At 42.3% G+C, this 27,506-nt stretch overlaps 1 protein-coding gene across 3 annotated transcripts in view; it reads right to left on the bottom strand.

Annotated features, from left to right (window-relative positions):
- pak5 (p21 protein (Cdc42/Rac)-activated kinase 5) overlaps nucleotides 1-27,506 on the bottom strand; it is a 225,675-nt gene that overhangs the window by 176,068 nt on the left and 22,101 nt on the right. The window contains exon 1 of one of the 3 annotated variants that reach the window (XM_068044339.1): nucleotides 24,448-24,476. The exons of the other annotated variants lie outside the window; for them this stretch is intronic. The gene's annotated coding sequence lies outside the window, so the exon portion shown is untranslated. Of the gene's footprint in view, nucleotides 1-24,447; nucleotides 24,477-27,506 lie in introns of those variants that run through there. 3 annotated transcript variants of the gene reach the window in all.

Here is a 27,506-nt window from a genome sequence, read left to right as displayed (position 1 = left end):
TCGAATGTCTTTCAACTTGTTTGGAAGAAAGAAGGAGACATTCTACTGCAGTCCCCAGCACTTAAAACATGCATGTTTAAAGCAGGCAGTCACTTATGCCAGCCAAAATATATTAACCATTATCCATTTGCATTATCAGTTTTGAAATTGCCAGAGTGTCTTAAGTGCTTTTTTATTGGGCAGAAACAGCTGTGCTTAATCACTAGCTTGCACCTTGTAAAAGTGCACTGAATGCAAGAGTAAAGAGAAGTAAATAACACATGGTTAATGTGTTATCACTGAGCGAGGGCTAGCACCCTCATGTCTGGAGTCAGATGGTAGTCAGTTCAAGCCCCACCCCAGAGACATGAGCACAAAAATCTAGGTTGACTGTCCAGTGCAATACTGAGGGACTGCTGCACTGTCAGAAGAAATGTTAAACGAAGGCGCAGTCTACTATCTCAGGTGGACGCAAAAGATCCTATTTTGAAGAGCAGCAGAGTTAACCCCAGTGTCCTGGCCAATATTTATCCCTCATTCAAAATCACTAAAAAGCAGAATAGCTGGTGTCATGAACCTGCTTTTTCTTCCCCAGATTACACAAATTGGGCCTGTTTTCTCTAGAATTTAGAAGGTTAAGGAGTGATCTGATCAAAGTCTTCAAGAAACTAACAGGAAAATACAGGCTAGATAAAGATAAACTATTTCCACTGGTTGGAGATTCTAAAACTAGGGGGCATAGTCTAAAACCTAGAGCCAGACCGCTCAGGAGAGATGTTAGGAAGCACTTCTTCACGCATAAGTGGTCGAGGTTTGGAACTCTCTCCCACAAACAGCAATTGAAGCTAGAACAGTTGTTAATTTTAAATCTGAGATAGATAGATTTTTGTTAAACAAAGATATTAAGGGATATGGGCCAACGGCAGGTATATGGAGTTAGGCCGCGGATCAGCCATGATCTCATTGAATGACGGGACAGGCTCGAGGGGCTGAATGGCCTACTCCTGTTCCTATCTTCCTATGTAAAATATGCGATGTGCCTTCAGGGCTGTAAGAGATCAATACTACTTTAAGGCAGCCAACTTCAGAAGTTACCAAGTGAAGGTGCATCTTGGTTGCCTGGATACAACAATACAGAGAGGAACAACAGGACATACAATGTTGCAGTTTGACTCTGGAAAAACTGGCTTTGCAAAGACAGTTGACACAGTTGTTTGTTAGCACCTGAAAGGAGAGCTCTCAGACCCTTTAAACTGATGGAAGAAAAATTTAATTTGTTTATTTACCCCTCAAAATTCTAAAAGTCAAGTCAGATTGATTCTTTTGAAAGTGGCAGAAAATTGTTGATCTGCTATGTTCATCGTTGGAAAAAGAGTGACACTTCAACTGCTGAACTAGACTACTGAATTTCCTATTGTTGAAGAACCTTTTTTTCCCATCGGACAACTGCGAAGACTTCAAGCAACCTCGGACTGTGTCTGCAATGAAGATTCCATTTCATAAGGAACGTAAATCAACAAAGACTTTATTGTTATTTCTATTTTTTCGGGCAGCTAATTAAACACCAAACTACCGATAGTTTGAGTATATGTAGGTGAATGCGGAAATTAGATTCTTTAAATAAGCTATAAGGTCTTTAGATACTGGTTTATCGTAGTAGTGGTTATTTTTTTAAAAATTAAAATCTTAAACTGTTAATTTGTTGATATCTAAAGATACCTGGTTTGGTTTGCCTCATTCTGGGGTTACTAGATTGGTTCAATTCAGCTGTGGCTTTCTTTGATTTGGAAAGCTTTAAGATATGTATGATGCGACCTGTGGAGCGACGGGACTGAATTGACAGGGTGTTGCTCCCACCGCTGTCATAATTATTTGATTGGGGGCTTTGTCTTGAGCGGTCGTGCCATAACACTGATCATTTTCATATTGCTGTTTGTGGGAACTTGCTGTGTGCAAATTGGTTGCCACGTTTCCGATGTAACAGTGAATACAATTCAAAAGTACTTCATTGGCTGTATAACGCTTTGGGACGTTCTGAGGTCATGAAAGGCATTATATAAATGCAAGTTTTTCTTTTCATTCAATTACCTTTTGTGTACTTAAGCCCTTCCTATCCCCTCCAGGTGGTATGATGTTACAATCTGCATCACTGACTGCTGTTTAAATAAAGATAACTGCATTTCCTGCAGTCTTGGTTAGTTTATTCAATGGTACCACCATGTTATACCAGTCATCATGTATAGTGGGCAAACTGCGTTCACACAAATGTGCCTGCTATACACGGTAGGGGAGGTATACATTTTAATGTTATTTCTCACGCATCTCCCACCCCCAAAGAAATTTGGCAAAAGCGGAAAAGGCCAGGAGGAGGAACTGGAAAAACGGGACTAAAACGAACAAGCGTACTGAGGGAACAAAAACAAGAAATGCTGGAATCACTCAGCAGGTCTGGCAGCATCTGTGGAAAGAGAAGCAGAGTTAGCGTTTCGGGTCAGTGACCCTACTGAGGGAATCGAGCAGGCAAGTGAGGCAATCTGAGGTTAAGGACGCTTTCAGCATGGTCCAGAACACAAAGAGAGCAAAAGCGGACCGGGAGAAACTAATATTAATTATTAACGCCACTTAAATAAAACATAAAAATAATAGCTGTACTTATAGTACGGACTGCAGTATTAGTGGTGCAATTAAGCTACTTATGTATCAGTTTAATGAGGAACTATGTCTGCTGGCTCGAGGGTTTCCCACAACCAACAGTAACTGTTGGATTTGCTAAGGTTGGCAGTTGGAGAGGCCCATTTTAACTGAGTCTTTCCAGCCAGCAACCTTAATGAATCTAGCAATTTTAATTGGTGGTTGCTCCTGGCTACGTCAACCTCTCATTATAGGGTGCCAACTTCACTAAAGCCAATATAAAGGAAAGTTTTAAATCAAGGACACAAGTTTTAAAAATACCATCAGGGTTGGTAACTAGATTAAAATGGTTTAAACGTAATACCATTAACCTATATTTTCTTTTTAAAGCTGATGGTGAACCTGTTGTGTATTCTCAACATTTTCCATACACTGTATGGTGATGTACAAAACAATATAAAAAGAGCCTTGAGTATTCACACTTGGTCTTAGTGTTCTCTCTCAAGATTGCTACTAAATGCACAGTCGCTGAGGAACTCACAGTGGCATACATCACATGGCAACAAATTTCAACAGCCCAAAGTAGACTGCAAGTGTCAAATTGAAATAAACCAACCCTGGAGCAGTTGGCCATTTGAATTCCAACTGTGTTACAGCCTTGTCTACAAATATGTAACGTATCTAATCAGCTGACTGTAGTTACTATTAATTACTCGGAGTTACTGTAGAAGCTGCAGTTGTAATATTAAAAATCAATTTTGTATACATTTCCAATAAAGAAACTCAGAATCTTACATTGTAAGCAACAAAATTAGTGCCAGCAGAACCAGTGACAATGGGCTCATTTTATATATGATTTATTTAATCTAACCAAACTGCATAGGAAGCAAAATAAAAAAATCTAGAGGACCATGGGTCTGCAGATATACAGAATAGTTCAAGATAACTTTTACCATTTGTAGAAGCATATTAATGAAACAAATCTATATACTTAGAGGGCTGGATTAGAGGGGGGGGGGGGGTTCTTGATCCCACCATAGGGATGCAATGTGGATCGGGAACCCACGAATACCAGCGGCGGAACCCAGAGGGCAATTTTGAAGGAGGCGGCCAATTAATTGGACACCTGCAGGAGCCACATCCAATTAAGGACGGCGGGCAGGGTCCCGAGTCTGGAGGGTCAATAGGAGGCCGTCCAGCAGTCAAAAGATTTGCAGCCCCAATGTCAAAGGTGGAAGCTGCAGGCACCTCCATTCCCAGTCACTGACCACAAATCAGTAAGAAAGGCGGCCAGAAGGGTTGAAGCCTTCAGGGATCAGGGGCAAATCCCCCCACAGTTAGGGGCACTGCTGCAGCTGCAATTGATATTCAGAGCGGAGGCTTCCAAATAGATTGCAGCCTCCAGCTCCGATGTCTGCACGCCCTGCCTCTGGGAGGCTGCCACAGTTTCATGCGCTGCCTCCTGACATGAGGGGCACCCTGTGCGCCGGATCGCGTCGGAGTGCCCGTCACAAAGCCCTTAAGTGGCTTAACTGGTTACCTGCCGCGACAGGAACGTGCCATGGAGCCGGCCCAATGGGGTTTCCCTCCCGTTTTCGGGACCTCCTGCCTCTAGTCCTGTCCCTACAGGCCATTGAAAATTCAGCCCAGTGTTTTTCAGAATGCAGTGTACACTTTGATTTGCAGGCTTGTGCAGTTCACTATCCATCCCATTAATCAAAGAACATTTAAATTTTAAATCTGTCAGATGAATATTCCTTAGCTGTTGTACTGTATACTATAGAAAAATCAGCATCTGAAATAAAGAGCTAACAGGTTAAGTTTAAATTACAATTACATTTTAAATTCTGCTTGGATCTTTATATATGCTGAAGGCAGATGAGAACTGTTGAACACAACTACTGCATATGTAAACTTTCTGTTCTTATCCAGCATCTATTTTTAAAACAACTTTAGTCATCAGATCAGCACACTTGCATACAGAAGCAAAATACTGCAGATGCTGGGAAACTGAAACAACAGAAAATTCTGGAAATACTCATGTCAGGCTGCATATGTTGTGACAGGAACAGAGTTAATGTTTTAGGTGGATGACCTGTCACCTCATTCCTTCCCACCACTCAAGCCCTCAAACACTCCTTCCAGGTGAAACCGTGATTCACTTGCACTTCTAATTTAGTATGCTGTATCCACTGCTCAACAGCAATCTCTGATACACCGGGGAGACCCAACGCAGATCGGGTGACCGCTTTGTAGAACACCTCCGTTCAGTCTGGAAGCGTGACCCCAAGTTTCCCCTCGCTTGTCATTTTAATTCACCACCTCGCTCCCACTCTGACCTTAGCTCTTGCACTGTTCCAATGAAGCTTAATGTAAACTCAAAGAACACTTCCATCTTTCAATTAGACACTTCACAGTGTTCCCATTTTTTTTGCTGTGTTTTTGGACAGGAGCTGTTGGTAGCAATTCTGCTTTTCCTTTTTTCATCTCCTCTAGACCCATCTTTTATTTCTTTACCTGTCCCATTCCTATCTCTTTTTTGCCCTGCATCATCCCTGTTGTCATTTGATCCTTCCTGCGTTCTAACCTATCACAGACCTTCCCTTTTGCTCTTTCCCCCACCCCACTTTCCTTAAAAACTGATACATCTCAAAAGTACTCCCCAGTCGTGATGAAGCGTCATCGACCTGAAACGTTAGCTGTTTCACTCTCCACAGATGCTGCCAGACCTGCTGTTTCCAGCATTTTCTACTTCTCCGTCAGATTTCCAGCATCTGCAGTATTTTGCTCTTGATGAGGATTTTCTAGCCAATCTTCATCACTCAGACCTCTCACGGAGGTGGTTAATGGCATAACTCAGATTAACCTCTGACTTATTACCAAATGCACCTGCCACTCTTATCCACCAGCAAAGGAAGCCCACACTTAGACCTACAGCACTAAAGAATTAGTTTGTTTGGCGACTGGTCCTCATTATATCAAGGCAGATGTGCTGTAATTCATTCGTGGTTTCCCAGACAAATAATTTACCTTCTGCGGCTTTTAGCAATAAGGCATCAAACAGAAAATACTTTTACACTATTCCTTGGGAGGCAACTTGACTCCATAGTCTCCAGTAATCCAGTGTAGTGAATCCTTACTAAATGTATGTCCAACATTAAGGTAAGGGTTGGCTAAAGCAACAGAACTTAAAAGGTAAATATGCACTTATTACACTGCAGTTACTTGATATACATTCCTTATTTCTTTCTGGTACTTTCATTTTAAGCTATCTAAAAATGGCAACCTTGTTTGCTGCAGTGTGATCACAGCATGGTGTAAGAAAGCAGCAAAAAAAAAAAATTCAATCCATTTTCTTCTGTCTTTGCTTCTGAAAAATATGCCAGAGGGTGAAAAGAATTGTAACTGCTTCACTCAGTGCCATCCTTTGTGACAGGAGTAAATTAGTTTGCTACACCACCTCCCTCTTCTACCCCCCTTACAACTCCCCCACTCACCATAGATAAACAAAATAGCTGTTACAAAGTTGAAAAAAGCTACACATTTTATTAGCATTGCTTCAACATTGCTCGAGTTAGAAACTACCAAAAAGGATATCTGATCAGAATAACAAGCAAGTGTCATGATGGCTGATTGTATGTGTGGGTTTGAATATTAGATATGATACAATACTTGGAAGAGAAACTGAAAGGAACTCTCTGTACTATGGGGAGTCACCTGACCTGGGGGTTGTTGGAAGGTCATATAGCCTGTACAGCAGCAAGAAGCAGCCTCCATTAAAAGCTTATTGAATCTTTGTTAATGTTAAATCTGTGACTTCAAGTGTGATTCTTTCAGCCTGCAATGTGACAGCGAGCTGTTATTCCCATTTCCACTTCCTCTAGTCCCATTACCATTTCATTTTGCCTTACATCATCATCATCCCTTTGATATTTAGGCCGGGATTTTACAATGGGCGGACAGGAGACGCCTCCGCCATAAAAGTCAGTGGCGATCCTGCTTCCGCCTGGCCTGGCGATCCCTTCTGTATTTTAAGGGTCCCCAAGCTTTAAATGTTCCGAGGCGGGACTTCCCTCCGCTTGAGGGAGGAAGTCCCACCTCATTGAGCTGCCGGCCAATCAGCGGGCCGGCAACTCTTAGTCCCAGCAGCACCACTGGGAGTGGTGGCCACTGCTGTGACTACAGCTCAGCGTCCAGAAAAGATGTCGGGGAGCCGGGAGGAAAGGTAAGTTTTGGTTGCCTCGCCAGGGCGTGTTGGGTCGTGGGGGTAGTTGGGGCAGCACTCAATCGGGTACCCTGCGCCCGATGAGCAGGGCCCCCCCCGTACCCCCGAGATGATCGGAAGCCGCCTGCTGTTCCTAGGCAGCTTTTCCCGGCTCCAGGATGCCCGCTTGGCACACGTAAAATCCGTGTGGAGATGGACGAAGGTCCTTAAGTGGCCACTTAAGGGCCTTCATTGGCCTGGGGTGGGTGGGACTTTTTTGTCCCCCCCCCTCGCCATACATAAAGGGGGGACGGAGGCGGGAGTGGGTCGGGAAAGCCTCCCGCTCCATCTTATGCCAGCCCCCCGCCACCATCCGGTTCGTTGCGGTGGCGTAAAATTCGGCCTTAACCTCTCCTGCCTTCACAGACCTTCCCATTTTTTCTTTCCTTCCCCACCACCCCCCTTCCCTGCCTCTGTACTTGCTTAAAACCAGTTACGTCTGTAACCTTTTCCAAAAGCAAAATAACGCAGATGCTGGAAATCTGATACAAAAACAAAAACTGCTGGAAATACTCAGCAGGTCAGGCAGCATCTGTGGAGAGAGGAACAAAATTAACATTTCAGGTCAATGACCTTTTGCCAGAACTGGAATAAAATATGATCGGAAGTTGTTAAACTCAATATTGAGTTCAGAAGACTGTAAAGTGCCTAATCAAAAGACGAGCTTTTGTTGACCTTTATTGGAACAGTGTAGGAGGCCAAGGACGGAGAAGTCAGAGTAGGAGCCAGGCAGAGAATTCAAATGACAGGCAAGTGGAAGCTTACAATTCAAACCAAACTTCACCTCATTGAGTGTTAACTTGAGAGATTGAAGAACCACAAGGACAGATCACACAGAACTACTAGAATTTACAGCACAGCAAAAGGCTATTCAGCCCCACTGACCAATGTTAATGTTTATTCTTCACACGAGCCACCTCCCAGCCCTATTTCATTAAACCTTTTCAACATATCCTTCTATTCCTTTCTCCCTCCTGTGTAAATGATTATGGATAACCAGTTCAGGTGGCAAGTTATGCTACCATACAAGTAGATATAGGACAGTGTGAATCAACACCAGTTAAATCAAGGCACTTAGGCCCCAAGTGACACCACTGAACCCTTCACAGTATCTACAGCAGACCCAAATTCATAAGGGTAATAAAACACTTGGAATGGGCTTCCCCGTAGGGTAGTGAAGAAAAACTTTGCAATTCTTTAATAGATAGCTTGATGCTGTGATTGGGGGGGGGGGGGGGGGGGGGGGCGTGCTATGGGTTTCTATTGATGAATAAGCTCGCGGAACCAAAATATTCCCTGTGAGGTGTTTTAGTGCAGTGCTGTCCAACATAATAACCAATAGACACGTGGCTAATTGGGAATTCAGATGTTGATAATTTCATTTTTGATGAGGAAATAAAAAATAGTAATAAGTACTATTGTTGGGCGAATTATCTCAATTCTCAGATGTGCATGGAGTATGCACATTTATTTTAATCTTTTAGTGTGTTTCTAAGTAAAATAAGACAAAAAGCAGAGTGTACAAGTGCTTTTTGATCGCTGTGCGTGATAAAATTCTTTGAAAAATCAAGGATATAAGATGGTGTTTGACGCTAATAAGTTAGCAGTGGTGGAAATTATAGTAAAAGTCTTAACTGTCTTTAAATGATCGAATTCTAATATCGCAGCATAGAAGACTGAAATTGTGAAGGATGTCTCTATAAAAGCCAGAAAGCACATTTTTAGTAAAAAAATAAAAACACAAGTGCTGGAAATACTCAGCAGGTCTGGCAGCATCAGTGGAGAGAGAAACAGAGTTAACGTTTCAGGTCTGTGACCTTTCATCAGAACTGGCAAAGGTTAGAATTTTATTAAGTTTTAAGCAAGCTAAGTAGGGGTGGGGGGGAAGAGAACAAAAGTGAAGGTGTGTGTTAGGACAGAGGGCAGGAGAGATTAACTGACAAGGTCTTCCTGGGGCAAAGGCAAAGGGAGTGTGCTAATGGTGTGGTGAAAGACAAAGTATTAGTGCAGAGAGAGTGTTAATGACAGAATAATGAACAGCTCTGTGCAAAAGCACAAACATGAAAAACCGAGTTTAAGGCAGGCACATGGTAAAAAAATAAAAAAGGGCCAGTCATGCTCTGAAATTATTGAACACAATATTCAGTCCGGAAGGCTGTAGAGTGCCTAATCGGAAAATGAGGTGCTATTCCTTGAGCTTGTGTTGATGTTCACTGGAACACTGCAGCAGGCCACGGACATGCGCAAGCAGAGAGTTTTAGGCCAGTCATCCTTCATTACTGCTTATTGGTTAACTGCGAAAATCGTATGTAACACAGGTGAAGCACCATGGAAACACCAGCAATATTGTACAGAAAGGAGACTGTTCTCAAGGTCAACTTGACCGCATAGCCACTCCGATCCAGCAGCAGAAAGCAAGTCCAACCGATACTGAGCAGCTCCAACAGGGCATATTACGGCAAAGAGAAAGCAGAATCCAACCGTGTTCTGGCAGGAAGGCAGAGGTGGACTGACCGGCTAGGTTGTACGGGTCAACATTCACAGAAATCACTCTAATGAACTCAAAGTACTGCTCACACTTTGAGTCACAGTACTACCACTCTGCCCCACCAGAGACTTTCTGTGTGGGTAAGGATGTGATATTAAATTCAACAAACAGAACTCTTGCAATTCAAGTGAAATTGCTGTTGGACATAATTTTATTAGAAAAGGGGTTTACTTTAATCACTGTCAAAGACAATCACCCACTGAAGACGTAAATCATTTTACAAAAAAAAAAATGATTCAATCTTTTCAATTCAGGGGTTCTCCAATACAGACTTTGAGAGAATAATAAAATCTCTTTGCTGCTGCAACGCAAGGGCAGGACCTGCAGGTCTGGAGATTTCTCCTTATCTAATCGGAGCCTGACATCCCATATTTCTTCTGATTCAAGCATCCTATGCAAGAGATGGGAAAATGGTGGAAAGTGAAACAAAATTTCCCAGACAGGGAAGAGATGTTTAGGTTTTAAGGAAAATGAGCAAGAGATATCCCATTCTCACAGCCCAGACCAGCCCAACAATTGTGAATACCACAGAAATTATAATAACTCTGGGTCCATAATGGGTTACAAAACTGCTGAGTTTGGCTTATCTCACTCTAGAATCGTCAATATTCTGTATCTTCAGTTTCATGAGAAAAATAAGCACACATTTCTTGTCGGCTTTTACATCTGCATTGCAAAACACCTGGACAGGCTGAGCACTGCTTTTAGATAGAACCACACATGCATTTACATTGTTGAAACCAGCCTTTTCCCCCCCAATTTCAAAAACATCGATTTACATTATCATAACGCTGTTAGGCTAAGTATGTCTGACTTGTTTATCCTATGTATTAGAGCTTATAGAGGAAGATGCTGCGGGCCACTTTATCCCTTATACTCCTCAATCTGATGCCTCACCTACAGTCAACCTCTCCACTCTCCTCCTTTCCTCAATGGCCCAGCTCTTCAACACTACATTTAATGGTTCCATTCCAACTGTTCGAACACAGCCAGCACATTTCCTGAAATGGTTTTTAATCCTGTGATCACATGGCCATTTCAGGAGATATAAGCACTTCATTCCTCATCTGAAAGTGTGTAACGCTCGTTGTTAAAAAGACATTCAGAAGTCAGATGGGTGAAAGTGGCTGGATTGTGATGTTTCATTAACCCAATGTCCTGGGGAATGTGAATATGGCTGTTTGAGCTGTTCTGACACCTAAAGGGGTGAATTCTTCTAATCTGCATCATTCAGATTAGTTAGTGATAAAATTAAGGATATAAGATGGTGTTCAATACTCATAAGTTAGCAGTGGTGGAAGGTATAATAGAAATCTTAACTGTCTTTACATGGCAGAATTAAATATCACATTGTCAGAGAATGTCTAATATATGTAGAAGGGTGTCACTGTAAAAGGGAGAAATACATTTTTATAGACAAGTCAGCTCTCATCCTCCAATGAGAAACAGCACAAAAAAGGGAGAAAGATACATCACAGAAATTAAATCTTTTTGCCTGTTTCAGCCAGGTACAAGCAGATAAAAATGTCATTAAAATGTACACATTTCCCAAGGATCAAAGGAAATCTAAGCCACATAATCCACTATAGCTACCAGCACAGAAGGTATATTTACCCAAAAGAGGATGCAAGAAGAACAGATATTACCTCTGTGGATCAAGGTTAATCATGAGAAATCTAACACCATTAATCTTGAGGAAGACCAGGTGAAATTGAACTCACCAGATTGAGGCCATATAAGTTCTGGAAACATTGCAAGCATGTAGACTTCAATCTACCCAACAGACTGGCTGTTTATTGTTAAATTGTCAGCTAGCTAAGGAGACTAAACATAAATAAATGGCATCAATTTTACGAATTTCAGGCACTGATCTCAATTGTAAATTTATCAGCATGTCAGCTGATACTGAATTACTGTGACATAACCGAATTGTATTTGTAGCCTGTGTTGTTCATTACATCAATTAACCCCCATCGATTCAAGGGTTGCAAACTCAATTTTTAAGTGTAAATACTTCTAATTATGATGAGGTTAATAACCAATTGTTAGTTCAAGACGTTAGTTTCCACCTTGTGATGATTTGTCAAAGGTTCACTTGCTTACTCTGTAACTTGTGCTAGTAAGAGATTGGTAGTGTAAATGCCAGTTTAATCCAAAACAGTAAATGTATGGCAGTTTGGCAAGCCAAATTGTAGCTGTCATTCTCTACCAGACATAGACTCTGCTAGGAACTCAGTCAATTCCTTGTTGAAAAGTTGAGGGTTTGTCCATTGTCCTTGGTGAATATTTTTCCTCAGAGCACTAATCCCAATGTTCTTACAACATGCTGGAGAATCTCTGTATAACCTTTTTTGAACGAAACTATTACATTTAAATAATGATCAAGTGATTATTATTTACTTCAGAGAAAGAGGGTTAGCTCAGAGGTCATAGAAAGAGACAAAAAGAGATGATCAGAGCACATCTACCTTATCCTATTGACACTGCAACTCTTGAGGTTCTCAGTAGAAAAGTTAAATTATGTCTTTCTTCATATTGTAATAGGATTTTTGAGTTTCTTTGTTTTACAAATGATTTGAAAACAATCTGCCAGATGCATTTAAGAGGTTTTCTGGAGGTAAATTGTCCATGGGTGCATTCAGTGATGCCAAGCAAGGTAAGTCAGCAGTTCAAAAGCATTTTGTTTCTATGCTGGTGCAGTTGGTCAGTGGTGAAACTGATGTTAAATAATATCTCTATGACTTCCAGGATAATTGTTTTTTTATTCATTCATGTCATGCGACTGTCACTGGCAAGGCCAGCATTTGTTCCCCATCCCTAACTGACCTCGAGAAGTTAATGGTGAGCCAGCTTCTTGAACCGCTGCAGTCCATATGGCGTAGGTACACCCATAGTGCTGTTAGGAAGCGAATTCCAGATTTTTGACCCAGCAATAGTGAAGGAATGGCAATATAGTTCCAAGTCAGGATGATGAGCGGTTTCGAGGGGAGGAGATGTTGTTCCCACACATCTGCTGCCCTTGTCCTTCTAGGTGGATTTGGAAGGTGCCAAAGGAGCCTCGGTGAGTTGCTGCAGTGCATCTTGTAGATGTTACACACTGCTGCCACTGTGCGCCAGTGAAGGGAGTAAATGTTTAAGGTGGTGGATGGGGCGCTGATCAAATGGGCTGCTTTGTCTTGGATGGTGTCGAGCTGGAGTGTTGTTGGTTTTGTGCTCATCCAGGCAATGGGAGAGTATCCCATCATACTCCTGACTTGTGCCTTGTAGATGGCGGACAGACTTTGGGGAATCAGGTGGTGAGTTACTCGCTGCAGAATTCCCAGTCTGTGACGTGCTCTTGTAGCCACAGTACTTATATGGCTGGTCCAGATATGTTTCTGGTCAATAGTAACCCCCAGGATGTTGATGGTGCTGTTTTCAGTGATGGTATTGCCATTGAACGCTAGGGGAGGGTTAGATTCTCTCTGGTTGGAGATGGACATTGCCTGGAACTTGTCTGACACAAATGTTATTGCCACTTATCAGCCCAAGTCTGAATATTATCCAGATCCTGCTGCATGCGGACACAGACTGCTTCAGTATCTAAGGAGTCACGAATGGTACTGCACACAATGCAATCATCCGCGAACTTCCCAATTTGTGACCTTATAATAGAGGGGAGGTCATTGATGATGCAGTTGAAGATGGCTGGGCCTAGGATATTATCCTGAGGAACTCAAGCAGTGATGTTCTGAGGCTGAGATGATTGGCTTCCAACAACCACAACCATATTCCTTTGTGCTAGATATGACTCCAACCAGTGAAGAGTTTTCCCCGATTCCCACTAACTTCAGTTTGCTCGGGTTCCTTGATGCCACACTCAGTCAAATGCTGCCTTGATGTCAAGGGCAGTCACTTTCACCTTACCTCTGGAATTAAGCTCTTTTGTCCATGTTTGGACCAAGGCCGTAATGGGGTCCGGAGCCAAGTAGTCCTGGCTGAACCCAAACTGAGCACTGGCGGCAAGTTATTGCTAAGTACTGTTTGAGAGCACTGTCAATGACACCTTCCATCACTTTGCTGATGATTGAGTGTAGACTGATGGAGCAGTAATTGGTTGGATTGAATTTGTCCAGCTTTTTGTGGACAGGACATACCTAGGCATTTTTCCATATTGTCAGGTAGATACCAGTGTTGTAGCTGTACTGGAACAGCTTGGCTAATGGTGCTACTAGTTCTGGAACAAGTCTTCAGTTCTACAGCAGGGATGTTGTCAGGACCCATGGCCTTTGCAGTATCCTGTGCCTTCTGCAATTTCTTGCTTTCATGTGGAGTGAGTCAAATTGGCTGAAAACTGGCATTGGTGAAGCTGGGGACCTCAAAAGGAGCCAGAGATGGATCATCCACTCAGCATTTCTGGCTGGAGATGGTTGCAAATTCTATGGACAGTAAGTAGGCCAAGAAATGAAAGAATCCCCATTGCTCGCCTGAAGGACCCTAGTGTATAACTATTTCTGCCCATCAGTACCATGAAGATGTTATGTGTTATCTACAAGGTTCCTGAAGAAGGTGGCATAGCAGGGCTGGCCTACTGAACATCAGCCTCCTTAGACTCACCTCCACTGTCATTACCAGGTGACTATGCCTCGTCTTCAAAATATCAAGCAACAATATCACCATTTCCAATTGAGGAGAGAGAAGAAAGTTTTAATCAAAGGTAGTAGATTATGTTAATTGGAGATTTGTGGTTTAAGTGCTAATAGAATCTAAACTGGTTGATGTACAAGTTCAGCAAGCCAAATTTATGCATTATTCTCTCCTAGGCATAGACTCTGCTAGGAACTCGAGCAATTCCTCGCTGAAAAATTAAGGAGAGTGTTCCCTTGTACGGAAACTAGCTGTGTAACACAATGGCAAGGCCTTATGGCATGACTTGCATGTCAGGCAAAATCATGGCTGTCCTTTCCTGTTCTTGCTAATCCTCCCTTTTACTAAGAGTGAACGTAGGAACAGAGTTACCCAAGTATGCAAAGACCAAGAACGTGAAAAGAAAATTTGTAGTAGCTCATGTTTAAATGAAAACTACAGCCTTCCCATTCTTTTAAGTAACATGAATGCACTGAATGGGTGAGCTGTTACTAAGGCAATATGAGGTGCTTCACTTTTAAATTTTAGCTGGTTGCATTGGCCTTTTGAATGAATTGAACATTTTAGTGCTCAACTTAAAAATTCTTTCAGAAGTTGTAATTGGCAGGGGGTGGGTAGTCAGGAAGTACTACACCAAACGACTGACCACGATCACTTGTCTGCTGCCATGAAGAGATTTAACAATGACAGATTACCAGGTTAATGCAGTTAATAGAAAACAAAATCTTTTGTGCAAGACTTGCAAAAAATGTTCAGCACTTTTTATTTCCGGTTCTAAAAAAGTAATTTTTTAAAAAATAATAGTTTATAGTTTCTGATTCATGCAGATCTATCCTCTTTTGAAGTTAACAGCTGTTTAAAGGGTAACAAAATGTTTTAAGACTGTACTGCAATTTCAATTAAACTATTCTAATAAATGCATCTCCAAAAAAATCATTCTGCAGAATAATGGCTGTATACAATCTAAACCTAAAATTTAATTAAAAGGTTTCATTTATTTCTTACTTCTATCTTTATATTATATATATCATAACTATACAATTAAAATGCTGCTGCTTTTCCTTCTGGATCTAATTTTCCCAACAGTAATTCTACCAATTAGAGAACTGGATGGAATGGTGCTGCAACTCTTAATTAGATCGTGTTAAAAGAATGTCAAATGATTTTCTGTTCTCATTTTTGAGGGGCAGGGGGAAATAGTTCACGTAGGCTGACCTGCAGCTGCAATTGATCTTAATAGCCAGTTACAGTTATTCTGTTTGGAGTTTGTATCCAAACTCATTTTCCAGAGCTACCATGAAATGTGATGGACAAGTGGGAATTGGCATGGCTGGTTTCCACTGGTCACCTCCCAACTGACCACAGGTAGTGTTTTGTTCAAATTACTTTTTCAGCCCCTATGTTTTGTTGCTCACAAAAACAGTGACAGGTTATCTCATTAGTTTAAAACAGAAGATTGTTAAACAAATATTTAATCACCTGAAATGTTTGCAACACCATCCACTCACGCTTTCACCCTCTCATGCACACTCAAGGAAAGACAGATAGAAGGTAAAGGGTAAGAAGCATCAAGAGCTCAAGGTGTAAAAGTCTGCTTTTCAGGGGAAAAACCTATGGGATCCTCTTAGGAGGTAGGTTTTAAAGTCTCAGGCCTGTTTGCTGGTCATCTTGCCCTTGCTGGGTTGCTGAAGTCTCCTGGCAGACAACACTTCAGTTTGAAGATGGTGCTGGTATCTCGGAGTTCAATTTTCACAGGTGGAGGAGTTGTTGAAAAGGCACTCTCTTAATTCTCTACTGCAGTTAGTTGCCAACTCTTCTCAACAGGGTTCAACTGTCTTAGCTGGAATTGATCGATCTCTCTCAGCCTTGTCTTGGAATTAAAGATGTCTTTCGATGTTCTCTGTGTGGCTGGAGATCCCAGACTGCTAATCTTGATGTTCCGATGTTTAATGACTGATTACTTACCTTTGTTCTCCAAAAAGGTTATCTTTAAAGGTAAATTTATAAAGTGTTAGTTTCACTCATGTGACTTTAGGCTTTTAGGTTCCTGAGGGGCTATACAATGGCTTCTGATCTCAGACCATTTTGGTAAGATAAGGGATATTCATATCTTATTGTACTAAGTGTAGCTGGAGATGGAGCATCTGAGAGTGTTTTTATTTCAGCTCATTTTGCAGATAGCTCACATCCATGTATGATAAGCCATCCAATTTCAATGCAGATGGGGTTAATGAGTTTTAGTTCTCAGGAGACATGGATATGTATTTTAGTGCTTATTTTAGAGATGATATTTGTCACATGACTGAGTCCTCTATCTTGTTGAAAGCAAAAATGTATCACCCTTTTTAAAATTGTTTTAATTTTAATAACTTTTTGTATTTTCATCACTGAATTTCTCATGAACGTGACAGTGGAGATCAACAAAAGAAGTCCATACATTCTGTTAAGCTTGTTTCTTCAGTACATCACAAAAATCTACTGTGTCATGGGGGTAGCTTGTGACTTTGTACAATATTAAATGAGTGACAGCAAATTGGTGACCCATTTTACATCGCTCCTGATTTTTATTTTCAGACTTCATTTTTATTCTCAGGTGAAAATGATTTGGGAGCATGATATCAATTTGCTAATGAAAGAAATGTATATAGCTTGGCAAACAGTGAGGAGGACTACAAAACGACGATACGGACAGGTTAGTAGAATGGACAGACATCTGACGGTTGTGATTTAATGCAGAAAACATGTGGACTAATGCATTTTTGAAGGAAAAACAAGAAATGGGAATACACGCTCAATAGAAAGAAGTGTTGCTGCACAGATACCAAATTTGTTCAATACGTTATTCCATAAAAGTACGAGCGAAAGGGACAACAGTCTTTGAGTTTTAGAATTAGAGGCAGAGTACAAAAAAATTTGTACAAAGTCAGAAGACAGTGTGCAGTTTTGGGCACACCATTATAGAAAAGACATTAATGCGATAGACAGCATTCAGGGTAGAGTCATCTGATTGATACCCTTCTTCTGCTTTGGCCTCCTTGTCTCGGGAGACAATGGGTAAGCGCCTGCAGGTGGTCAGTGGTTTGTGGAGCAGTGCCTGGAGTGGCTATAAAGGCCAATACTAGAGTGACAGACTCTTCCGCAGGTGCTGCAGATAAAATTGGTTGTCAGGGCTGTTTCGCAGTTGGCTCTCCCCTTGAGCTTCTCTCTTTTTTCCTGCCAACTGCTAAGTCTCTTCGACTCGCCACACTTTAGCCCCGCCTTAATGGCTGCCCGCCAGCTCTGGCAATCGCTGGCAACTGACTCCTATGACTTGTGATCAATGTCACATTTGCAGACGTCTTTAAAGCGGAGACATGGACGGCCGGTGGGTCTGATACCAGCGGTGAGCTCGCTGTACAATGTGTCATTGGGGATCCTGCCATCTTCCATGCGGCTCACATGGCCAAGCTATCTCAAGCGCCACTGACTCAGTAGGGTGTATAAACTGGAGATGTTGGCCGCCTCGAGGACTTCTGTGTTGGAGATACGGTCCTGCCACCTGATGCCAAGCATTCTCCGGAGGCAGCGAAGATGGAATGAATTGAGACGTCGCTCTTGGCTGACATACATTGTCCAGGCCTCGCTGCCATAGAGCAAGGTACTGAGGACACAGGCTTGATACACTCTGACTTTTGTGTTCCGTGTCAGTGCGCCATTTTCCCACACTCTCTTGCCAGTCTGGACAAAGCAGTGGAAGCCTTTCCCATGCGCTTGTTGATTTCTGCATCGAGAGACAGGTTACTGGTGATAGTTGAGCCCAGGTAGGTGAACTCTTGAACCACTTCCAGAGCGTGGTCGCCAATATTGATGGATGGAGCATTACTGACGTCCTGTCCCATGATGTTAGTTTTCTTGAGGCTGATGGTTAGGCCAAATTCGTTGCTGGCAGCCGCAAACCTGTCGATGAGATTCTGCAGACATTCTTCAGTGTGAGATGTTAATGCAGCATCGCCAGCAAAGAGGAGTTCCCTGATGAGGACTTTCTGTACTTTGGTCTTTGCTCTTAGACGGGCAAGGTTGAACAACATGCCACCTGATCTTGCGAGGAGGAAAATTCCTTCTTCTGAAGACTTGAACGCATGTGAGAGCAGCAGGGAGAAGAAGATCCCAAACAGCGTAGGTGCGAGAACACAGCCCTGTTTCACGCCACTCAGGATAGGAAAGGGGTCTGATGAGGTGCCGCTATGCTGAATTGTGCCTTTCATATCATCATGGAATGAGGTGATGATACTCAGTAGCTTTGGTGGACATCTGATCTTTTCTAGTAGTCTGAAGAGACCACGTCTGCTGACGAGGTCAAAGGCTTTGGTGTGATCAATGAAAGCAACGTAGAGGGGCATCTGTTGCTCGCGGTATTTCTCCTGTAGCTGGCGAAGGGAGAACAGCATGTCAATGGTTGATCTCTCTGCTTGAAAGCCACACTGTGCCTCAGGGTAGACACGCTCGGCCAGCTTCTGGAGCCTGTTTAAAGCGACTCGAGCAAAGACTTTCCCCACTATGCTGAGCAGGGAGATTCCACGGTAGTTGTTGCAGTCACCGCGGTCACCCTTGTTGTTATAGAGGGTGATGATATTGGCATCGCGCATGGCCTGAGGTACTGCTCCCTCGTCCCAGCACAGGCAAAGCAGTTCATGTAGTGCTGAGAGTATAGCAGGCTTGGCACTCTTGATTATTTCAGGGGTAATGCTGTCCTTTCCAGGGGCTTTTCCGCTGGCTAGAGAATCAATGGCATCACTGAGTTCCGATTTTGTTGGCTGTATGTCCAGCTCATCCATGACTGGTAGAGGCTGGGCTGCATTGAGGGCAGTCTCAGTGACAACATTCTCCCTGGAGTACAGTTCTAGGTAGTGCTCAACCCAGCGGTCAATTTGCTTGCGTTGGTCAGTGATTATGTCCCCTGATTTAGATTTAAGGGGGGGGGCGATCTTCTTGATGGTTGGCCCAAAAGCTCTCTTAATGCCATCATACATTCCTCTGATGTTTCCGGTGTCTGAGGCTAGCTGAATATGACTGCATAGGTGTTGCCAGTAGTCATTTGCGCAGCGCCTGGCTGCTTTAGCGCTACGGATGTCAACTCGCTGGGGGCTTTCTTGTAGTTCAGCAGTGCAATGCGCTCAGCGGCTTTGACAGGTTCCAGCTCTTCAAAGTGAGATTGAAACCAGTCTGCATTCCGCTTCACACGTTTGCCATAGGTGGTCATAGCTGACTCATAGATGGCGTCTCTGATGTGGGTCCACTTGGTCTCTGCATCCCCTGTGGGAGTGTTTTGAAGGGCTTTTTCAAGTGAATTTAGAAATTTTTGTAACAGCTGTGGATAAGAAATTCTGCTCGTGTTGATGCGTCGGTGGCCCTTCTGCTTAGAGTGATGCAGCTTCTTTGGTTTGAGTCTAACCTTGCTGCACACCAGGGAGTGATCGGTGTCACAGTCTGCACTGTGGAAGCTGCGTGTGGTTTGAACGCTGTTTAAAGAGGCTCGCCTGGTGATGATGAGGTCCAGCTGATGCCAGCGACGTGATCTTGGGTGCCTCCAAGAAACCTGGTGACAGGGTTTATTGTGAAAGAACGAGTTGGTGATGCAGAGGTTATGATAGGTACACAACTAAAGCATTCTCTGTCCATTCTCATTCATCCTTCCAATGCCATAGCGCCCAAGGCAGGAGGGCCATTGATACCAGGGATAAGATATTGTTAAGAAATATTGCAACTATTTCCATTGGAACAGAGAAAGCGGTTACAGACAGGTGGTAAAGGGTATGGGAGGTTCCCACTGTTCACCTGTTGTTAAAAATGGTGAGTTAGTGCTCGAGCCCTTTTAGGGTCAAATAAACAGACAAATGATAGTTATTTTTAACCTACGAGAACATCTATTTATTTTTACTGGTCACAACCTCACACAGATAGACAGATTAATAGCTGGATATTTGGATAGGAATAGAGTAAGTTTAAAGTAGTTTAAAGTGAGGTAGGTGTTTGTGATTTACAGTATACCTGCTGAATCTTCTAAGAAGGACAGTCTCCTTTTAAAGGTGCAGGCCTGGGTCTTTGTAGTCTTGAACGTGTTGAGGTGTTGTAGATTTGGGGTGGTTAAGACTTCAGACTGGAGATGGTGGTCACTTTCAGTTCTCTGCTGCAGCAACTTGAAGTGTAGAATTTGACACAGGGTTTCTTCTTGCTTGGCCGGATCTATTTCCAGAGCCACTGGCTGGACTGCTTTTGGTGTTGTTGGTTTGATCTCTCCTCTCTCTTTCTCTCTCCAGAGGGCTACCTTTTAAGGTCAAAATCCATCACATTAGAGTTTCTATTAGTTGACACATGGCCTTCTCCTATTGTGTCACTTCACAATGGACCAGGATTTGGAACCCATGGCTATCTATTGATGTCTGGATGGGTACCATTCTGTTATGTTGTGGCTACTTCACACCAATTCATCCTGGTTTTGTTGTAAGACAATCATCTTCTTTGTCTCAGAAAAAAACATTCAATTCAGGAATGCCGCTTGATGGTTTCAGGATGGGTGTAGTTGACACCTCGGAGTCTGGAATATATCCTTTCATTCTTTTGAGACAGTGAGGCAGTTTTTGAATACACAGGCTAGGCCATCTGACCTTCAGTTGCCATCTTTGCAGCACACGGACCTTTCCTTTAAAAAAGTGGATAATTTCAAAGATTCGACACTGAATCAAGTTTGTATCTTAAAAGTTAGGAATATATGTCTTTACTGGCCATAACAAAATCAAAAAGAGACTTAATAGCTGTATTTAAAATTATGAAACGTCTTGATAGGATAAATATAGAAAGACTATTTTCTCCAGTTGGCAACTTAAAATTGTTACTAACAGAGTGAAGAGAGTGGTTCGAGCATGGATTACTTTGTCACAAGGAGCAGTTGAGACAGAAACAATTTTTATCTTTTTAAGGATAAGCGTATAAATGTATGAAGCAGAGTAAGATACAAGGACCATGGGGAAAGAAGAGAGTTGTGGGATTACTTTTGTATTTCTTCAGTGAAGAGCCAGCACAAACATGACAGACCACATGGCACCCTTCTTTAGTGTAAATGTCTATGGTTATAATTCATTTCCAACCTGCTTAAGGTCTGCGTGTATAACCCCTGCTCAAAGATAAGCAAAACTCTTGTATCCGACCAGTCTTCATCTCCAGCATTCAACTCTAGCCTGCTGGCAGAAACAGCTGTACAGCATTTGTTTACTTCTGTCTATATTTGTCATTATAATCTTCAATGCTAGTTCCAGATATGTATTCAGCTCACCTTTGAAGGAATTAGTACCGGACCAACTGCATTTGCATTTCCTGGTCAACATTTATCCCTCAACCAACATCATCAAAACAGAATATCTGGTGATTTATCTCTTGGCTGTTTGTAGGCCTCTGCTGTGCACAATTTGGTCCCTGCCTTTGCCTACTAAACAGTGACTACACTTTAAAGTAAGTAATTGGCTGTGAAGCACTTTGAGAAGTCCTGCAGACATGAAAGGCATTGCATTACAGGAAATGTGTTCATTCTTTTTCAAATATCCAATATTTCCACAAGAACACTTCATATGGTTTCCTTTGTATCTTTATGTAGCTTTATTTGAGCATAGAGCAGTTACATTTTATGTTCAAAGTAAGCTCGGTAGTTGGATTTTTGGTTTGGACAAATTGATTGGGTTCTCTGTGCATTTCCCCCCTCTTTTTTCCTGCAACTTCCCCCCCACCCCACCCCACTTCTCTCCTGAAGATTTCAACTGCTGGTGGGCTAACATTCATATGCAATTAACAGATAATACCTCACTTCACACATTAGCCTAGACAGTGGTAGGCTATTTGACTGAGAAGCATCACAGCAAAGCCCAATCCTCACTTAAAAATGCAAACATATTCACAAAGATACTTCCATTGCAGACTGCTATATAGCAAGTATAGGACCCAAATTCATTTTTTTTTCCACATTCTGTAACTCTTTCAAGTCACCTAGAAAGTGAATAAACGCAGAATCTTCCTGTTTTGTATGGTTCTGCTACTAGGTCCATTATCAACTGAGAAATCAGTACAGCTAAAATTAAAAGCCATGTATACCTTTCAACAAGTGAAGTACTACAATTTAGGGGTAAAATGAACTCGACCTATAAAAATTGAAATGCACCTATCTACTCTGAAAAGAATGGCAATTTAAGAATAGTTGAATAATAAACCAAATGCCTCCTGACTAAAAAAGTCAAGAGTTTGTTCATGTCCCCATGTAAAATGAAAGGCACAGGCAAGTCATTTACTTATGATTTTAATCAATTGTGTGCAGGCTGTGGAAGACGTTAAAAGTTTCAGATACATCTGAGGCTGTAGATCATTGCGAATTATCTGAAATCATGGGCTGAATTTTACCAGCCCCTCTGCGCTGTGGGTTGTGGGGGGGGGGGGGGGGGGGGCCCGTAAAATTCTACCGGGAAAGGCCCTCCTTGACCCCCAACGTCAGGAAGGGCCCACTGCATATTACCAGCGGCGGGGGGACCTCTGTGCTGCCCCCGCTTGCCGGCAGGGCCTTCATCTAAATATTTAGATTAACATAAAGTAGATGTAAATGAACTTAACTGCTGGCGGCGACTGTCTGGAGTTCCGAGGAGAGAACCTGATAGGGAGGGGGGGGCTGAATACAATTTTCAGGATGGGAGAGGTAGGGGAACAGGGAAAACATTTGTTATTGGCTGTGGGGATGGTGGGAAAGGGTTGAGGGTCAAAGAGAACAAATTTCGGTGGGGGAAAATTCGGGATATCAATAAGTTTATTATGGGGGGGGGAAAAAAAGAGGGCAATTTAAATATAAATTACCCATTGGGAGGGTGGGAGACGGGATATGGAGTTGAAATAACATTTTATTTTTATTTTCCGGGACCTTTAAATATTAAAATGTTACTGATGGGCTTGAAGCCCTTTAAAAATGGCGCTGGATGCCATTGCCGGGGACGTGGCAGCCGGACCTTCTAAGTCATTGGGGGTGGCCGCTCCGCCCCTCTATTTAAATGAGCCCCCACGCGTAATATCGCGGGGGCTCGGCGGCGGTACATCCAAGTTGAAAGGCCGCAGAGTTCAAAGCGTGCTGCTGCAAAGCGCGGCACCCGAATAAAATTCAGCCCCATTTCAGAATTGATTAATAATTGAATGTGCTGCTTGCATTTGTTAATGACCACGCATGGTGTTACAGTCCCCACTACATCTACTCATGCTCATCACGAGCAGCCAACTATAACAGGCACTTGTAATTGACTTTAGTGGAAATGACAAGGGCAGCGTGTAAAATGTATTAAGTGCGCCAGCTATTTCAGGGAGACATTGTCATTTTGCTTTTCTTTCTTGCTTTGCCATTATCCATTTTGGTCTTCCCCCATTCTGTTGCGTAAAAGGTCACTACCATGCAGACAAATACAGCTACAGCTCTATTAAAGTAGATCGTCAATTGTCCTAAGTTGCAGGATGGAAATCAGAAACAGGGAAATTGAAGATACAGATCTGCAACAGGTACAGTTAGTCACAGGGCTGCCACCTGCCTTCCTGCTACTTATTACAATTTCAACCCCCCTAACATTTTTGTTGTCACTCAGTTGAAGACACCGTCTAAAGTATATTTTATAATTTTTAATGTTTTCAGGTAAATTACATCAATACTAATATAGAACAGCAGCAGCTGATTTTTGTGATAAATACATGGTAAAGTATATTGTATATCTTCCTCCCATCACAATTTCTAGCTGTAAGCAGTGGGAACTCTAGTTCGTGTTAATAACCAAGCATGATGCAGTATGATTCTACTAATTCCCAAAAGTAAATTCCTAATCTGCAGGTATATCATTGCAAAGATTTTTTAAGAGGAGGCCAATTAGCTTTCCATGGGATGGAATTATTGAGTCACTCTCATCCACCTCTTGGTGATTTGAATATTTTTCACCATTTGCAGAGACCTGATGCAGGTCACCCGCCTATCCACTCAGCAGGAAATCAAAGTAAAAAGGAATGGGGAGGAAAACTCAATACCTTAAAATGAGTTTGTATGACACAGTACTTTGTACAACGAAATGGAATGAACAGAATGGAGAGCAAAGAGATAATGATGGGATAACCAATATGATATTCCACACAAGACATCTGCCCCTTTTTCTCATATGAGCCTTGTAATTTTGAAACTAAAAGACATCTGAACATGAAATAATGAATTGCTAAATTTGAATCTTTTCAAATGGGCTTAATTTGATGGATCAATTTAAATCACACTGAGCAAAAATTGAGGGAGCATCTACAACACTATAGCCTCAATTCTTCAACCCTGTGAGCATGAAGCCCCAGTAGGAGTAAGAGTTTGTGGAATTACCTCAAATTTACTGCTGGGCAAAACGTACATTTTCTACAATAAATGAAAAAAACAGAAAATGCTGGAAATATTCAGCAGGTCCAGCAGCATCTGTGGAGAGAGAAGCAGAGTTAACACTTCAGGTCTGTGACTTTACATCAGAACTCAGTACATTTTCTACAATTGCTCTGAACCCCTGTCCTAATTATACACTTCTGAAATCAAAGTAGAAACAAAATAATGCTGTACAAGAAAATGTATAAAGCACGTGAAATAAGTTATTCCCTGGAATACAATAAAAATTAGAAAGTCAGTGTTTCTGCTTTAGAGCTCTGCGTCCTTAAGGTTTACGCGGAATCAGAAGGCGTGTAAGGCCAGATTGAAACTGCACCACTTAAACTTCTGTTTGGAACTCACAGTCCTGATTTAACACAGCCCGCCTGGCACAATTGGCTTGGGCCTCCTGTTCAATTCTTCGCGAGGGGGTTCCTGCTCCAAATTTGGCCAGAGTTAAAAATCAGGCCTTACGTTTAGAAAGAAAATGGCTGGTTAACTTTATGCACTAAGGAGAGTAGGGCACTGTATAATTCACTTTTTTTTTTACTGTTTAATGTTCATTCACTTCCTGCTTATCTCTTATCTGGAGCTTACACCTTGAAGTAATATATTCTGGTTCAGAGGTATGTGTACACTATCTCAAAAAACACTCAATCTATACACTGTACACCCATCAATCAACCAGGTGGTGTGCTTTCTGAACTTTAAAAAATTAAAATCATTTTTTTTCTATTCTAGGATCTCGGTAGAAAAAGCATTAAATGACGAAAACCTTAAATGGTTGGAATATGAAAAACAAGACATAAAAAAAGAGCATTTTGGACTGAGAGATCAATATCTCTCTATATACTGCATATATAAAATGTTATTAGAAACAGAGGCTTTTATTACTTTTCTCCTGCACAGCATTATAACAGGGAATCTGCATTCCAGAAAATATGTATATTGCCTTCAGACTCAATTTTATACCTGTTGGAATTATCTGCAGCTCAAGCATTCGAAATCTTCATACCCTTACCCCTCTCAATGTATTCAGCCAGCAAAACAGTGCACAGAAAACTTCACATATATCTCTCCCTTCCCCAAGTATACTTCCCTCTTCAGTCCATGCATTCTTTCCCAAGATCACTCCCAATCCTAAGACCGGTTTCTTCCCCAATGCTGTTACCACTTAACTCAGTCTCCATGAAAATTTCTCTCCAATACTGACACTGCCTTTCCCCAGTGTTCACTTCTAGCAACAGAACTGCTCATAAAAACAAAACTGTCAAAAATGATAGGCATCTCTAATGTTGATTTAAAAAAATATAGACACTCAATTTCAGGATCCTGTGTTTCTGCAAGGGGAACAGGTCAGACATTAATTCAGTTAACTAAAACTCAATCTTCATTTTCATCTGCTTACACTAAAAAAACACTGCTAATTAATATATGGCAAAATAATTAGGCCAAAATATCAAACAGATTATTTAAATTAATTCTGGAAAAGACTAAATAATAGAACAGTATATTGACATAAGTTACAACTCAAAAGTGAATTAATTATCCCTTCTGAATATATCTTTGAAGCACACTGGGCCTTGACTTTACAAGATGTACCATATATGGACTAAAGTACTGTGAGTTCAGCGTCCCATCTGATTAAGGCCATCTGCATGCTCATTTCACAGAGTAGTTCAACACTTCCTTGTTAAATGAACTGCAAGGTTTTCCACATTCGATTTAATTAGTACGCGTCTTATTTTAATTAACATGATGATCCAACATAGTTCATAAATTACAGACAAAACAACTTTACTGGGAATTAGTTAGAAAAAGATAAAACTCTAATTTAAGTACAACACTATCCAGTCACTTTACCACGAACAGTACTCCTACAATACTAACTTTTTAACTAAAAGCATATGCAACAGATAAGAATACAAGAACAGGAATCAACCATTCGGCCCTTCAAGCCTATTCCACCATCGGTTAGATCTTGACTGATCTGTATCTCAACCCCATTTACCCACCTTTGATCTATATCTCGATACCCTTACCTAACAAAAAACTCTATCGCAGCCATGAAAACTTCAATTGACCCAACATCCACAGCATTTTGGGGCAACAAGATCCAGATTTCAACCATCTTTGTGAAAAAATGCTAGCTTTTTCGTGATTTGTGTACATGGACACCTAAATCCCTTGGCTCCCAGTCCCTCATATTATATGCTGGTTAATTTGAAGTCATTTGAAATTAACCAGATTATAAACATACCAAATACAGCATCTTTAACGCAAGTAAAACATCCCAACGTACTTTATAAGAACGCTAACAAAATCTGACACTCAGCCACATAAGGAGATATTGGCTGGGATTTTACCCGAGGCGGATGGGAGCCATCCACTGACTGAAGAGTCGGTGGTGAACCGGCTTCCACCAGGCCTGGGGGATCTGACCCGTACTTTGCGGGTCCCCGGGCTTTAATTAGACCGAGGCGGGACTTACAACCGCTTGAGGCAGGAAGTCCTGTCGAATAGAGCTCCAGCCACTCTGTCCCAGCAGCGCCACCGGGAGCAGTGGCCACAACTGGGACTGCACCCAGCATCGCGAAGATGTCAGGAACCCCCGGAACACAAATAAGTTTTTTGTTGCCTTGCTGGGGTGATTGGTCGGGCCCCGGCAAGGCAAGGGTGGTCGAATGGGGTGACTGGGGCAGGGGGAGGGGGGGGGGGGGATGTGTCTTGGGGGTGGTTGGGGCATCGGGGGCAGCCCTCCGTTGGGCACCGGGTGCCCGATTATGAGGCCCCACCCCACCGGCAGGCTGTCAGAAAGTCATCTGCTTTTGTCAGGCGGCTTTTCTCGGGTCTAGGACACCCGCTTGCCACGTGTAAAATCCACGTGGAGGCGGGCAAAGGCCCTTAAGTGGCCACTTATGGGCCTTGATTAGCCTGGGGTGGGCAGGCCGTTTTTCACCACTGCCCTGCATAAAGTGGCGAGGGAGGCGGGAATGGGTCAGGAAGAGACCCCGGAGCCTCCCGCT

The sequence above is a fragment of the Heterodontus francisci genome, chromosome 13 (genome assembly GCF_036365525.1).
Source record: "Heterodontus francisci isolate sHetFra1 chromosome 13, sHetFra1.hap1, whole genome shotgun sequence".
Taxonomy (NCBI): Eukaryota; Metazoa; Chordata; class Chondrichthyes; order Heterodontiformes; family Heterodontidae; genus Heterodontus; species Heterodontus francisci.
This window is presented reverse-complemented; position numbering and strand designations above follow the sequence as displayed.